Below are 12,783 nucleotides of genomic sequence, written 5' to 3' on the forward strand. Positions count from 1 at the left end.
TGCAGTTATGCGATTTCACTAAAGAAAATTGTAACTTTATCATTGTTCCTTTGGTTTCTAAAACAGATTTTACTTATGTTTTTGGCATAACTATTTAATTTTAATTTATATCTTTTTTTAAAATCAGTTATTTAATACAGATAGTCATTTTAACATTTACCTTTGCAAATTGGTTAATTCTCATGTACAAGAATGTTGCTGGGACATCAACATGACTTCTCTGCAGTTCAAGAGAAATACATTAGGTGACTAGGTCGAGAATAAAATACATGTCGTCATTAAAAATTATAAACCGTTTTTATTAAAATACATTTTTACACTCTGAAATTCTCAAACTATATCACCAACACTGCAAAAAGGTGAATGTACATCTGTCCATTCCTAATACACTTATTCAATTAAGGGTTACATAGAGGGGAAGCTAGAGCCTATCCCAGCTGTCATAGGGTAAAAAGCGGGATACATAGGCATGGTTTGAAGCTGTGTAAAACCACATTATAGTAGCTTACACTGTAACACTTGTACTTTGCAGGTAGAGACACCTTGACTAAATTGTATGGATTCCTCATCATAATTAAAAGATTAGCATAAGTCATGTCCTTTTAAAGCTTTTGACCTGTATCACAGTAGGCTCAATAACCTTGGGTAGAAAGCGTTATCGTCATCACCAGTTTAGCATAGTTGAAAAGCTCAAGTAACACAAACCATTTCATTAGTCTATCTCTTGGATAATTCCTGCTTTTTCTGATTTAACCATATTGCATATTATTTTAGTTTTTTAAAGAGGGTTGAAAATAATTATTTATGGCACCTTCAGAGGACTTAAGACTCATGTTCCCCTCTCACAGCAGTGTTCACCACCTCTGAAGCCAAGACTCAAATGTTAAAAAGCTGCGATTTCACAAGTGGATCTGTTACATGAAATATCCCTGTGGGCGTCTTGAAAACAATGATCTTTTTATCCATTAGGCTTGCATAACACACCTACGGCCACTCTGATCTCGAGGCCGTCACTTTAGGCCGTGGAGCAGAACTGTTCCGGCTGTACAGCGGGAGTCCACTGAGGTCGTTCTTTGGGTTTGTACGAACGTGGGAGGCATTTAAAACGGAAGAGTTGATCGGAAATGTGCCAAAAAGCTAGCCCCCTCTTAAATATAACCTTTTCAGTTTTACGAAGGTGAAAGTGTGTGTGTGTGTGTGTGTGATGCCGAAAGGGGATCTGAAGGTACTGGCAGATTAAAGTTAATGCTTGACCACAGTCACAGAGGAGAAGAAGGCCCTGAAAGTGTTTACTAAGCATATGTTGCAAAGGAGCTTGTGGAGGGTGGATCCGCTGTGCTGTGTGAGACTGTATGGGGTTGATAATTAGCTCAGATGTTCAGAATAAAGCCAACTGCTTTATTCAGGACTGTCACATTTATGTTTTCTCTGCTAAATTATGCATATGAAGCACCAACTGCACGTTGAGCGGTTTTAGTTTCTGCGAGAATGTGCTTCAGTGCCACTAGCTGAGATTCATGTGAGCAACTAGATGAAAAGAAGGCAATCTGGCAATAGTCAAATGGGAGTATTGCATTGTACAGAGCACGCAACATACAGCTGTTCATTCATCACAGCGCTGACTTTTGTAGACATGCTGGGTGTGTAGAATGCAAAAGTCTGAATTAGTTGGATCAAACTTGACAAGCTTCTTAGAACGAAGTCTTTGTGATGTCTGATTGAGCTTATGTAACAATAGAGCAGGTAAATGTCTGTGAGCTTCTTTTATCATTTTACCCTCCACACTCTTCCAAGTTTAATCCAAGGGTAACATTTCCATCGGTGAGAAAGCAGAATGACCCCTAGTGTTTTGTTGGTCAACAGCATATTAAACATGGCAAAAGGTAGGCTCAGGCTACTTTAAACAAAAACTTTCAGATGCTGGTTTCTCTTTCCTCTATACAAATATGGATATCGTACGGCCTCACTCATACGGTCCTAGAGACTGGCCAGCAATCTCCTAGCAAACACAGGTATCTAAGTTTCTACAGTTTGCCTGGATGATATTGACTTGTTATCTAATAACAAAAAAATACACTCCAACTATTCGCCAACTGACTGTAAAACTAAGAAATCACAAGCTGTGATCATCAGCCTTCAAACTAAAAGTAGCTGCTTTTGAAACTGATATTTTGCAGGAGAAATGTGACGCTTTAATTCTGAAAGCAAACTACTTTTCCGCTTTTTGCACTTTTTCCAAGTTTTGCTGTTGGAAGTCAGTGTCTTCCATGTAACTGCAGCAATCCACTAACCAACAGAACGCTGACAAAGAGGTTTTTCATGCAGTATTCTCTTTGCAACAACAACAGCAACTTCACCAGCTACCACTCAACACTAGTCAGGAAATACATCTTTCGCTAATGACTGGTGGTTACCAGGAAGGCAGCAACCAATCTGTAGGCCTGACTGAGGCTTAATGTGTTTCTCTGGGACACAGTTCTGGATGTGGCACCCAATCAAAATAAAAGGTTTAAAGCAGCTTTAATGCAGCTGAGGCCATTTGTTTCAAATAGTGGGCCTACATCAAGACCCAGAGTTAGACAAACATGAATTATATAAAGTTACCTACCTGACTAACACAGGTTTGTTAATCTTAGTGAAACGGCACATGCACTGTGTTGAAAACAGTTATACAAAAGGAGCCAGTTCATGCCAACAATGAAGTAGAGAAAAATATGCATTGTTAAATTTACCAAGGTAATTTACTATTGCACTGGCTGATTAGATTATGGCCAACTGTCATTGGTTGTTGTAGTTTTTTATATTCATACACTAATTTCATTAATGAAATTTTTGTATTAACCCCCTAGTATATTGTAAGCCACTTGGCTCTATTTAAAAGAAAGAACAAAAAAAAAGGTGCTTTGGGGGAAATGAAGCAGAACCTATTTCCTCAGTGACAATCAGACATTTTCAAAATGACACATTCAATGGCACATTCTAAGTCAACGTTTCAAGGACTCCTGGGTCATGAAACTCACTCAGGTTTTGAATGACAGTCTGCATTTTCAGTTCAAGAATGAAAAGGAGAAGAATAAGACTTTTTCCTGACAGCGGCGTTGTGGCTGTATTCCTGTAACAATGCTAGAGAAACTCTGTACAATCATTTAATGTGATGCAAAGCTGTAAACCTAACTGAAATCTTCCTGTTTTCCTGGTAGAAAGCATGACTGTCATAGTTTCTGTATTAAAGCATTTGTTTATCTTATCTTATTATGAACGTTTCTGTCGTTTTTTGTTTTTTTGTTTTGTTTTTTTTCTTGTCTTTTACATGGATTGTTCTTATTAACGGTTTTCCTATAGGGGCAAAACACTGGGTGGTAGGAAAAGATCCAGACACACTGCCTCACCTAGTCTATAAAGAGGACAAATGGTGAAGGTAAAATGGCTCGGAGGGGAAATTGGTTGTGGCACGAGTAACTGAATGGAGTCCAGTGGGACTTCCTGAAGCTTTTAAAGATGTGGTGGAATTGGGTTTCAGACAGGCCCTACCCAGAAATGGCTGTTCATATCTACACTAGCAGCAAGGTTGAAAACCTGATACGTCTCCATCATTCTCTCAGTGCTTCTCTCGCTCTCTTACTGCCGGTAGCTGTAGTGACATCTGATCCAGGGGGGAGATGAATGGCTCAGTCATTAATCGTAGAAGCTGGAACTGTATGCCGTAAACCCAAAATCAAATATCACCTAAATAGATACATGTTTAGTCACGGTACACTGAAGGCTAACTTTAGCATACCGTGACCAAAGTGCACTACTGGTGATTTAGTCAGTTTTAAAAGAGACAGTCAGCCTTGTATAATTTGTTATGATTCTGCAGAGATTGTAACTCTTATTTCATAAAAAAAAATGTATTGGCATTTATAGAGTACTTCTTGAGCCTTGGTGAGCTTTAAACTGAGTGCAGCTTGTGTTATGTTCAGTGTTTCTATCGTAGAAACTCACATAATGCATTGAGGCCATTTGGGATACAGTATCCTCTGGCCTAAGGAGGTTTTAGACCACCAACTTTTCCAATTAATGGACATCCTCAAAAACAGGACAGAGGAAAAAGCAGCATTTATTATTATTATTATTAAGAGACAGGAAGGCATTTCAGTTTAACTGACTGTTTACTTGTTTACTTTCATTTTTAGTTGCCACTTATTTCTCTTTTACACACCGTCTGTTTAGCTTAAGATACCAAAGCTACTTGGCTCGGGTTATAAGATAATGGTTTGATTAGAAATCTACACTTTCACGTTGTTAGCCACATGCAGGTTACCAGGGTGATGACTACATTGCAGATTTAAAATGTGCTTTCAGTGCATGACTGATGAGATCAGATGATAACTGCCTACCGAGCCTGTTAGCAGCCACAGGATGGTGCTTCCTAGTGAGATCTATGGAAGTGATTACAACTGATAATGACCATTTAATGGGATGAAAACATTTGGAACGGGTGATCTGTTGTGACAGTTGTCTACCACTCTATCACTCTGCACAGAATAACACTTTTTTTTTTTTTTTGTAGCTGCCATTTTTCAGATGTTGCACATCTATTTTTTGGGCCATTATTGAGATGGTTGTGTTTTAGGCGAGTGTCTTTAAAAGCTTTTCAACTACTGAGCTGTTAATGGTTTCAGGGATGAATTTTCCTTCAGAAGATTTTCCAGTGTAGGTGTGTTCCTTAAATTAGATGTGCCAAATCTGCAACTTTCAAATGTTAACAACAGGCTAAAGACAATCATTATTTTCACATGTACTCTGCATTCAACACTAAACTATTTTTAGCCATAGTTTCTAGTAACTGCATGGAACTGTGGACTTCCACCCTGAAACACCCTTTAGTAAACCCAGACCGATTTTACTTCCCTTCCTCCACGGTGCTGTGTGCATTCATTTTCAACATACTGCTATCAAGCTTCTTTCGTTCATCCACTTCCAAACTGTTTTCTCATCATCAGTCACTTCTTACACTGGGTAAACCAATACCACAACTCCTAACATATTCATCCCGTGTGGGGAAAATTGCATTTTTTGGTAACAGAGGAATGTTTGCATCATCACATCTTGTGAACTGCTGGGAAAAAAAAAAAGGCCGGTACCGATAAGACTGTTTCTTGACAGGCAGACTCATCTGTGACTGTAGATGACAAAATAATCCAGTGATGATTTATTCTCTTGTTGCACAATACAGATGTTTCTCAACGCCTCTGATGTCCATTTCCATTCTGTGGAACAGTTGCTGGCTGAACAGGAGATTTTTTTTGTTTGTTTGTTTTTTATTAATTCATTTCATGACTAGAAATGGTTACTGTGCTTGTGCATCTCATTATTTTTTTTTATTTTAATTGAAATATTAGGTGCTCATCCATCTGGTATGATTTTAATGGTGGTTGTTGTTGACAAACAAGTAAGTCTTGTTTTCTCATTTTAGAGCAATAGTATGTTTAAAAATAAACATTTCTAGGTCCTGCCAGCGACAGGCCACAGACTGAAACAGTACTGTTGGTTTGTTTTGACATGAAATTTTGACTTTGTGCTGAATATTTTTTGTCCTCAGTTTATTCTTTTCTTTTTTTAAGGGGTTGTTCTTGGATACAACTCACACAGTCATGTGAACAGGACTACTCCACAAAATAACACTTATCATATCATCGGGGTTATCTTGCCTTTGGCTTGGAGGTTTTATTTTTCATTATTTTATTTTATTTTTTTGTTCAAATTGAAAGTCTGCTCTAAATCCAGGGACATGTAGTCTGACTATTAACCTGGCATCAATCATGCAATAAATAAATAAAACCCCATCAAGCTGCGAGTTGGGTTGAGTTTACCCAACAACCCTCAAGTTAAACATTGATCACTTGCTATGAAGTCTGTTTGTGCTACCAGAATGTTTGTTATTATCTTGCTAGTGAAGGTGTGTGTATATGTACCTGTGTGTGTGTGTGTGTGTGTGTGTGTGTGTGTGTGTATTTCTAGCATATTGATACTACAGAACACTCAAGGTAAGAGATGGGGATTGATAAGAATTAGCAATTCCGATTCCATTATCAATATCACTTAACAATTCAATTCCCTTATTGATTCACATTAGCTCCACTTTGAGAGTCACCACCATCTCTAAGCAGCATATGAAAGTCATTACATTCATGTAAATTCATTTCATGCTGAGTTGTCACATGTTTGTGCATGTTGGAGGTATTTCCCCTCTTTGTTTGTTGTTACAGAGAACACTTTTCTTAAAAGTAGCACAGTACATTACTTAATCACACCCGGGAGAAAGACATTTGTTACACTACTCGTTAAGTTACTTTGATGTTACGGTCTCATAATTACCAGTTAAGAATATGAACTTCCCGCTCCACACACCAACACAAATCCCTATTCTAATGAAGACACATGCGATCTATCTCTTAGTATTTATGTATGAAGACAAAGCCGACAACACAAATAAAAGATGGAAACCAGCACAAAGAGACTTTAAAGTGGTCGTCACGATGATTCTAATGTAGAAACATGAAAAGATAGAAACTCAGACTACAGCCTGACTGCTCATCAGTTTGATACCTGTTGAAGTTCAGCAGCGGCTTCAACGCAAATGACTGCTCACTTTATCACGGTACTGGGCTGGGGTCAGCATTTACTCAAATTAAACACCACTCTGGGCTCTTGGCTAGCTTAGCTGTAGCGTTCTGTCTGTGCAGGTGCTTGCAAAGAGCCTAAGTTGCGTTAACAGTATGATGCAGTTGTTTCGTCCTGGAGCAGTATCCATCGTGCTCCCAATCTTTGTGCAGTAAAATAAAAGGAATGTCTATATCCACGCTGTAAACTGCACCACTGTTTTCCTCCTCCGATCCAGCTGATCGTAGCGAGAGTGCATGAACTGATGAACGGGATCGATAGGCAGACTGACCAAGGAACTGGACTACTCTGAACTGGTTCTTGATTCCCATCCCTAACCAGGGTTAATCCCGAATTCATCTGAATAAGATTAAATCTTTTTTTTTTTTTTATAGTAGTCTCAGGTCCTGTGATTGTAAGCCAGGACCATATCATCAGACCACCTCCTCCATGCTCAACAGTTGGTGTGAGTTGTTTGTCCTGCCACATTTAGTTTTTGCCATACATGGCGCTTTGTATTATGACCGAACATCTCCGCTTTGGTCTCATCTAACCAGTCGACCAAACCTAAGCTGTGCTACTTTTTTAAGAGGGACAAATATTTCTCCTGCCCTTCCATATATACCATATAAGCCATCATAATGTTTTTTTGTTGTGGTTGGTTGGTTGGTTGGTTGGTTTGGTTTGTCATGGATTTTAACATGCTAACACAGGGCTGTAGTTTGAGATGTAATTCTTGGGTCTTTTGTGTATTCTCTAAGCATTGCATGGTCTTGCCTCGGGATGAGTTCTGGAGTTATTGCAGGTTATATGTGAGGTAAGGAAAATTTAAATTGCATGACACTGAACATATTTCCAGTTCTTTGTTGGAAATGCCAGCTTTTAGGTGTTTAAAATTTTAAATGCGATGATGCCGCTTATCTGAAAACACAGGAAAATGATCATTCCAGCTTAAAGCTAAGGAAAAATGTTAAAAATAATGTTTAGAAACTAGCAATCAAGCTTTTGAACCACAGGACACAACTAGACATTGAGGCAACTTGTGAGTTGGTCTTATATTTTTCATGTCTAAAATAAATCTAAACACTGTAATTAGAATATTTGAGTTCAGTTGACTGACTTCATTGAGTAACTTCTACAAGCAGTGTACTTTGTGCTGTTTATACGTGCACACGGGAACATACAGTCCAGCATCTCACTCACTCGTGCTTTATAACAGGAAGTGAGTCGTACGCTGGAATGCGGCCGTATTCAGCTCACCACATTACACAGAGCGAGAGAGAGAGACAGACAGACAGAGAGAGAGAAAGGGGGCAGGGCCATTGGACAGAAGCTGATCTACACTTTGAGCCACACGCTCCCATTCTCATACACAAATCTCCGACAGCAGTGCCGGTTTGTGTACAGGACAATATGCCGCAGTTACACCGAAGTCTCGGGACTTGGAACATGTTTGCTTGGCTTACTCTGAACTAACAAGAAGGGATATTTTAGAAGGAGGGGTTCATCTTATCAGGTGGCTGTGTCACTCTAGGAGCAGATTGGCGTGTCGGGGGTGAGTCATCAAAGTACAGCTGCATGGAACTCTTACCTAGAAACACATGAGCGTACGGCTTACTGAAGTTCTGCCTAGAAACTCCTTTGTTTTTGGTTGTAATTTAAAAATCTGACTCTTCTCCAAGCCGGGAGCTGGTTGCAGTAAAACCTTCAAGTCTGGAATGTGAAGTATGACTTTGATGTTATTTTGGATTTGTCAGTGTGAGGAGTGTGCTGCCAGCAAAAGGGGTGTGTGCTCTTTTGGGGTATATAGAGGAGGGGGTTAGACACAACTTTTGGCAACTTTGAAACCAAAACAAAGATGGAGCCCCTGCTGTGGTGAGAACATGTTAGAAATGAGTGATAGATGCAGTGATGACTGATGAATGTGTTTGGGAAAAGTTGCAAGCGGCTAGCGTAGTCGCTCTTTCTCTACACTCGTGTCTCCAGTGCCCTTTTCTCTTTGCCTTTTACAATGTCAGTGAAGCTGTATTTTGGGAAGCAAAAGTCACGAGTCAGTTACACATTCTTGGATGCGTTGTCAGCGCCTATTTCAGATGTGCCGGGGCAAAGGTTTGGAATATGCATGTGGTGTGGACCACGCTGTTACTCTAAGGAATTCTGTTTATCTTTGCAAGGTGAGGTTGGATCATCAAACTCGGCTCTGACAGGATGTTGGTAAAGGCTTCAAAGCCTGGATGCGGTTTTCATTCACTTTAGCAGTTGTAGCCAAAGATCCATCTGACCTCCCACTCCCTCCTTCTCTGTGCTGGGTCAGAAGTCTTGCATATCTGAGGAGTTTAATCTTTGTCCTTCTCAAGGGTCTGGTGGGTTAAAAAAGCCAGTGTGCCCTCTTACCACTTACTCAGTTAAACAGCTTAAAAGAGGAGAGGAGACACCCCCCCCCCCCCTCCCCCCATCACTCCCTTCAGCTCAGACCAGGGGTACAGATTAAGGGTTGCGTTGGTTCACACAGGCAGCAGAGTGGATCCGAGGCTAAGGCGGTGGGCTGCCGGGCTGGTAGAATGAGAAGCTGGTGATGCATGTGGAATGACATTCCAGAAGCCCAGGCTTGTTGTATAACGGAGGGGAATGCAAGGCTGCCGAGGCAGGGGAGATGTCAGACAGTCGACTGAGAGCTTCAGGGTTTAATTTGAAGTTGAGATGTTGGCTGCCTGTCAAATGACAGCATAGAAGCAAAAATGGGGATGTTCTCTTCACCATCAATTTCTTTTTCTTTGTTTTGTTTTGTTTCACATAGACTTGAGTTGTAGTAAAATTCTTGGCTGATGTGATTTTGAAATAACAATATTTGCTTTTGCTTGTATGGTTTTCATCATTCCTTCTTTTGGGCAATGAATTTTTAACTTGAGGTAATCTCTTGCTTATTTAAGAAGCTTTATGCTTTGTGAGAACGTAAAGGACTGAATTTGAATATGTGTTATTAATCATATGTGTCACAAAATAGGACATCATTTGCTATAGATGCATTCTCACACTTATTTGCTATGAATTCACTGTGAGACACATTTGGACTGCACACAGACATTGTTCTAGGAAGCTGGTTTAAAGACCCCTTGATGTCTTATCCAATGGGCATTTGTTGGCTTCACCTCTGTTGGGTCTAAAGATGGGCCATGGTAAGCTTTGAAAAGACAGAACAGGTTCAGACCTATGTTACATGAGATGGATGGAAGGAAATGGGAGCGATTGCTTTCATTTGAGTAGTAAGTGTATTTTTGCAGAGCTTGCCTGAGGATTAAAGTACTGTTAATGTGGCACTTGATTAAATATGTCTTTTGTTTTTAATTTGAATGGCATACTTTGAGTGACATGAGTGGTTTGAAATAAATTACTTTTTTCAAGTTAAAAACAAAACATGTAAGCTGCCAAATTAACAAAAACAAGGGGGAAACAGCAACATTTTCAACTGTTCAAAAACAAAAGAAATGCATTGTCTTTATTTTTTATCCTGTATTTTTCACAGCTTAACTTGAATTTTTTTCTTAAAGAAACAATAAATTCAAGCAAAATAAAAAGGTGACGGAAATATAAAAGGTTACAGATTTACACAGTAAGTGTAGCAATATTTTGGTACTTTTACCAGTGATCATCTTTTCTTTGTGCTGTGCTCTCAATACTTGCTCAAGCATCTGGCACCTTTCCTATCTTTTTTTTCCTTCCCTTTTTTTAATTCCTTTATCTGGTTTTGTAGGTTCATCAGCCAACACACACACACTGTAGTTCTCTGGAAAGAAAAAAACAACCTCACGTTAACTTGTGGCCCTGAATTCCTCGTTGATGAATAATTCATACAAAGTAGTGTGTGCCTAGACCTCTGCCTCTTTAGTTATAGCTAATAAAAATTGAATATTTGCATGGGTAGGCTTTGCAGAGTGTGCTGTGTGGCAGTGTTGATTGCTGGAGAGTTGCTTACATCCCAGTCCACCTAAGCATTAGCTAAGACAATCAGTGTTTGCTCTGAATGCATTATTTGTTTTCTAATTTACATTACCCTCTTGGCAGGCCCTCTACTTAATATTTGCTCAGCACTAGTCATAGGGCACTGGAGGCTTTAATCCACAAACAAGACACTTTTGTTAGAAAACGCGCTCCTACCCCCACACACTCAACTTCTATAATCCCTTCTTTAATATTGCACACTGCCAGTGGCCCTCGCCTCCTGCAAAATGGAGGAATGGATTACTAAAGTCAGGAATGCAACGGAGGAACATGATTGAACATGTCACATTCCCGTTTGTATTCTGGTGGCCTAACGTGTTTTGTGATGCTCACTGGGTGTTTTCGCTATCTCTTTTCCACTGTAGCATGAGTCGAAGGAGGCTGAACAGGATCATAGCTGGCACCAACGCAAACGTCCCTAAAACCAGATCAAAAGCACTTGTTCGTTTCTCTGAAGCCGCTGCCCAGCTGACAAATCATCTTTGGTGGAAGGAAGTTCCAAAAAAAAAAAAATCACAGCATTTGTCTTGCGAGAACACGAGCGAAAATACTGAGTAAGCTGTCCTTACAGTGGCTCTGTTTGGCCCTGCGGTGGAATTCAGCCTTGTGTATTTCAGGGATACGAGCAGAGTTAGTTGGCATTAAACAGAAGCTCAGGCAAAGCAAACAGTGACAATCAGCATTAACCCCCTCGCTGCCTTTGCTCACCAAGCCTGTGTGGCCCAGCCAGTCACTCATGTTGCCTTTGATTTCAGTTTGTGCTTCTTAGCAAAACTTTACTGTGGAGTTGTGTGAATTATAAAGTCGACAAATAGCTCAAGTAAAATTTGCAGCTCTGGCAGAGAAACAACAGAACAGCTGACAGGAGGAAAAAAACACAAAGAAAAGAGAAAAAAGTCAACAAAAGGAAGTAGAAAGGGGAATGCAAAGCCAGCTAAATCAACTCGTAGAAAACAAAAGCATCACAAAAATCATTACTCGCTCTCTGCCAAACTGACAGGTCAGGTAGAGGATCACCAGGTTTTTCTTGGCTGGTGTTTGTTCCCCGACTTGACCAAGCTACACCCACAACATGAAGCCACAAGCCCAAAGCTCTAAAGCATTTAGGCCATGCTGCGCTGGAGGTCTGCTCCTGTCGGGAATGATTGATGCAGGCTGGCACGTCCATAGGCTCACAGCACTACCGCTGCTCACTTCATCTGTGGGTGCTGAGGAGAACTTGAACACCTGGAATTACTCAGTTTGTGTCAGTTGCAGAGTGAGGTTTGAGTAGATGGCAGGTTGCCCGAACAGAGCAAGTCACATTGACTACCACTGTTATTAATTAACCTGCCCAGAGATATATTTTTTTCTTTTTTCCAAGAAATAGTTTAGACATTGAAATATTAAGAACTTGTGAAAACTTCCCAGAGCCTAACAGTGGGCTTAAATTATTTAATCAACAGTCTGAAACCACATGCATTTGAGTCACTGTCAGTTATAGAAGCAATAAGCAGCGTATCCTCACACTTTATGATTAGCAAAATGACCTCAGATATTTGCAGGAGTTTTAAAATGGTGTAAAATGCCCAGTGTGTTGGGTTAAAGAGGTTTTCACATTTTTACAACAGCTGACTTATTGAAACCACTGAAATTGTAATTCCAATTTTTCCATCTGAATTTGTCCTGTAACGTGTATAAACGTGCACACACCAAAGGTTTTGTGTTTTTTATAAATCATTTGTCCTTAAAAAAAACACACTGTGGTCAGGTCGGCATAGAGCGCTGATGAGTTTTTCCTGATGTTTCTAAAGAAGGAAACTGAGAATTTGAGTTCATTCAATTCTCACGAGAAGGCAGCAGCAGGGAGAATTTCATGGTTTGATCCAGGAGCTGAAGATGTATCGCGACTGCTTTTTTTGCACATATTTCAGGATGTCAGTGGGGCAGAATGAGCTCTTGTTAGCTTATTTAGAAGAACATCTGAGGAGACAGAATAATAATTTCAGAAACCGAATAACCCAGAGCAGCATTTGGCTGTTTGTCAGGGGGAAGATGGTATTATTTTATATCACTGTGTATTCAGCGCTGAGGTGCGTTTTGAGCTTCAATGGCCAAATTTAGTGAAAAGATCGAACTTTGTTTAAAAAACATAAATGC

General features: G+C 39.9%; 1 protein-coding gene across 12 annotated transcripts in view; it reads left to right on the forward strand.

Annotated features, from left to right (window-relative positions):
• The window catches only part of rapgef2b (Rap guanine nucleotide exchange factor 2b), a 75,947-nt gene that overhangs the window by 12,952 nt on the left and 50,212 nt on the right, over nt 1–12,783 (forward strand). The window contains exon 1 of one of the 12 annotated variants that reach the window (XM_040010092.1): nt 132–8,200. The exons of the other annotated variants lie outside the window; for them this stretch is intronic. The gene's annotated coding sequence lies outside the window, so the exon portion shown is untranslated. Of the gene's footprint in view, nt 1–131; nt 8,201–12,783 lie in introns of those variants that run through there. 12 annotated transcript variants of the gene reach the window in all.

The sequence above is a fragment of the Simochromis diagramma genome, unplaced genomic scaffold (genome assembly GCF_900408965.1).
Source record: "Simochromis diagramma unplaced genomic scaffold, fSimDia1.1 OVJJ01000585.1, whole genome shotgun sequence".
NCBI classification, from domain to species: domain Eukaryota; kingdom Metazoa; phylum Chordata; class Actinopteri; order Cichliformes; family Cichlidae; genus Simochromis; species Simochromis diagramma.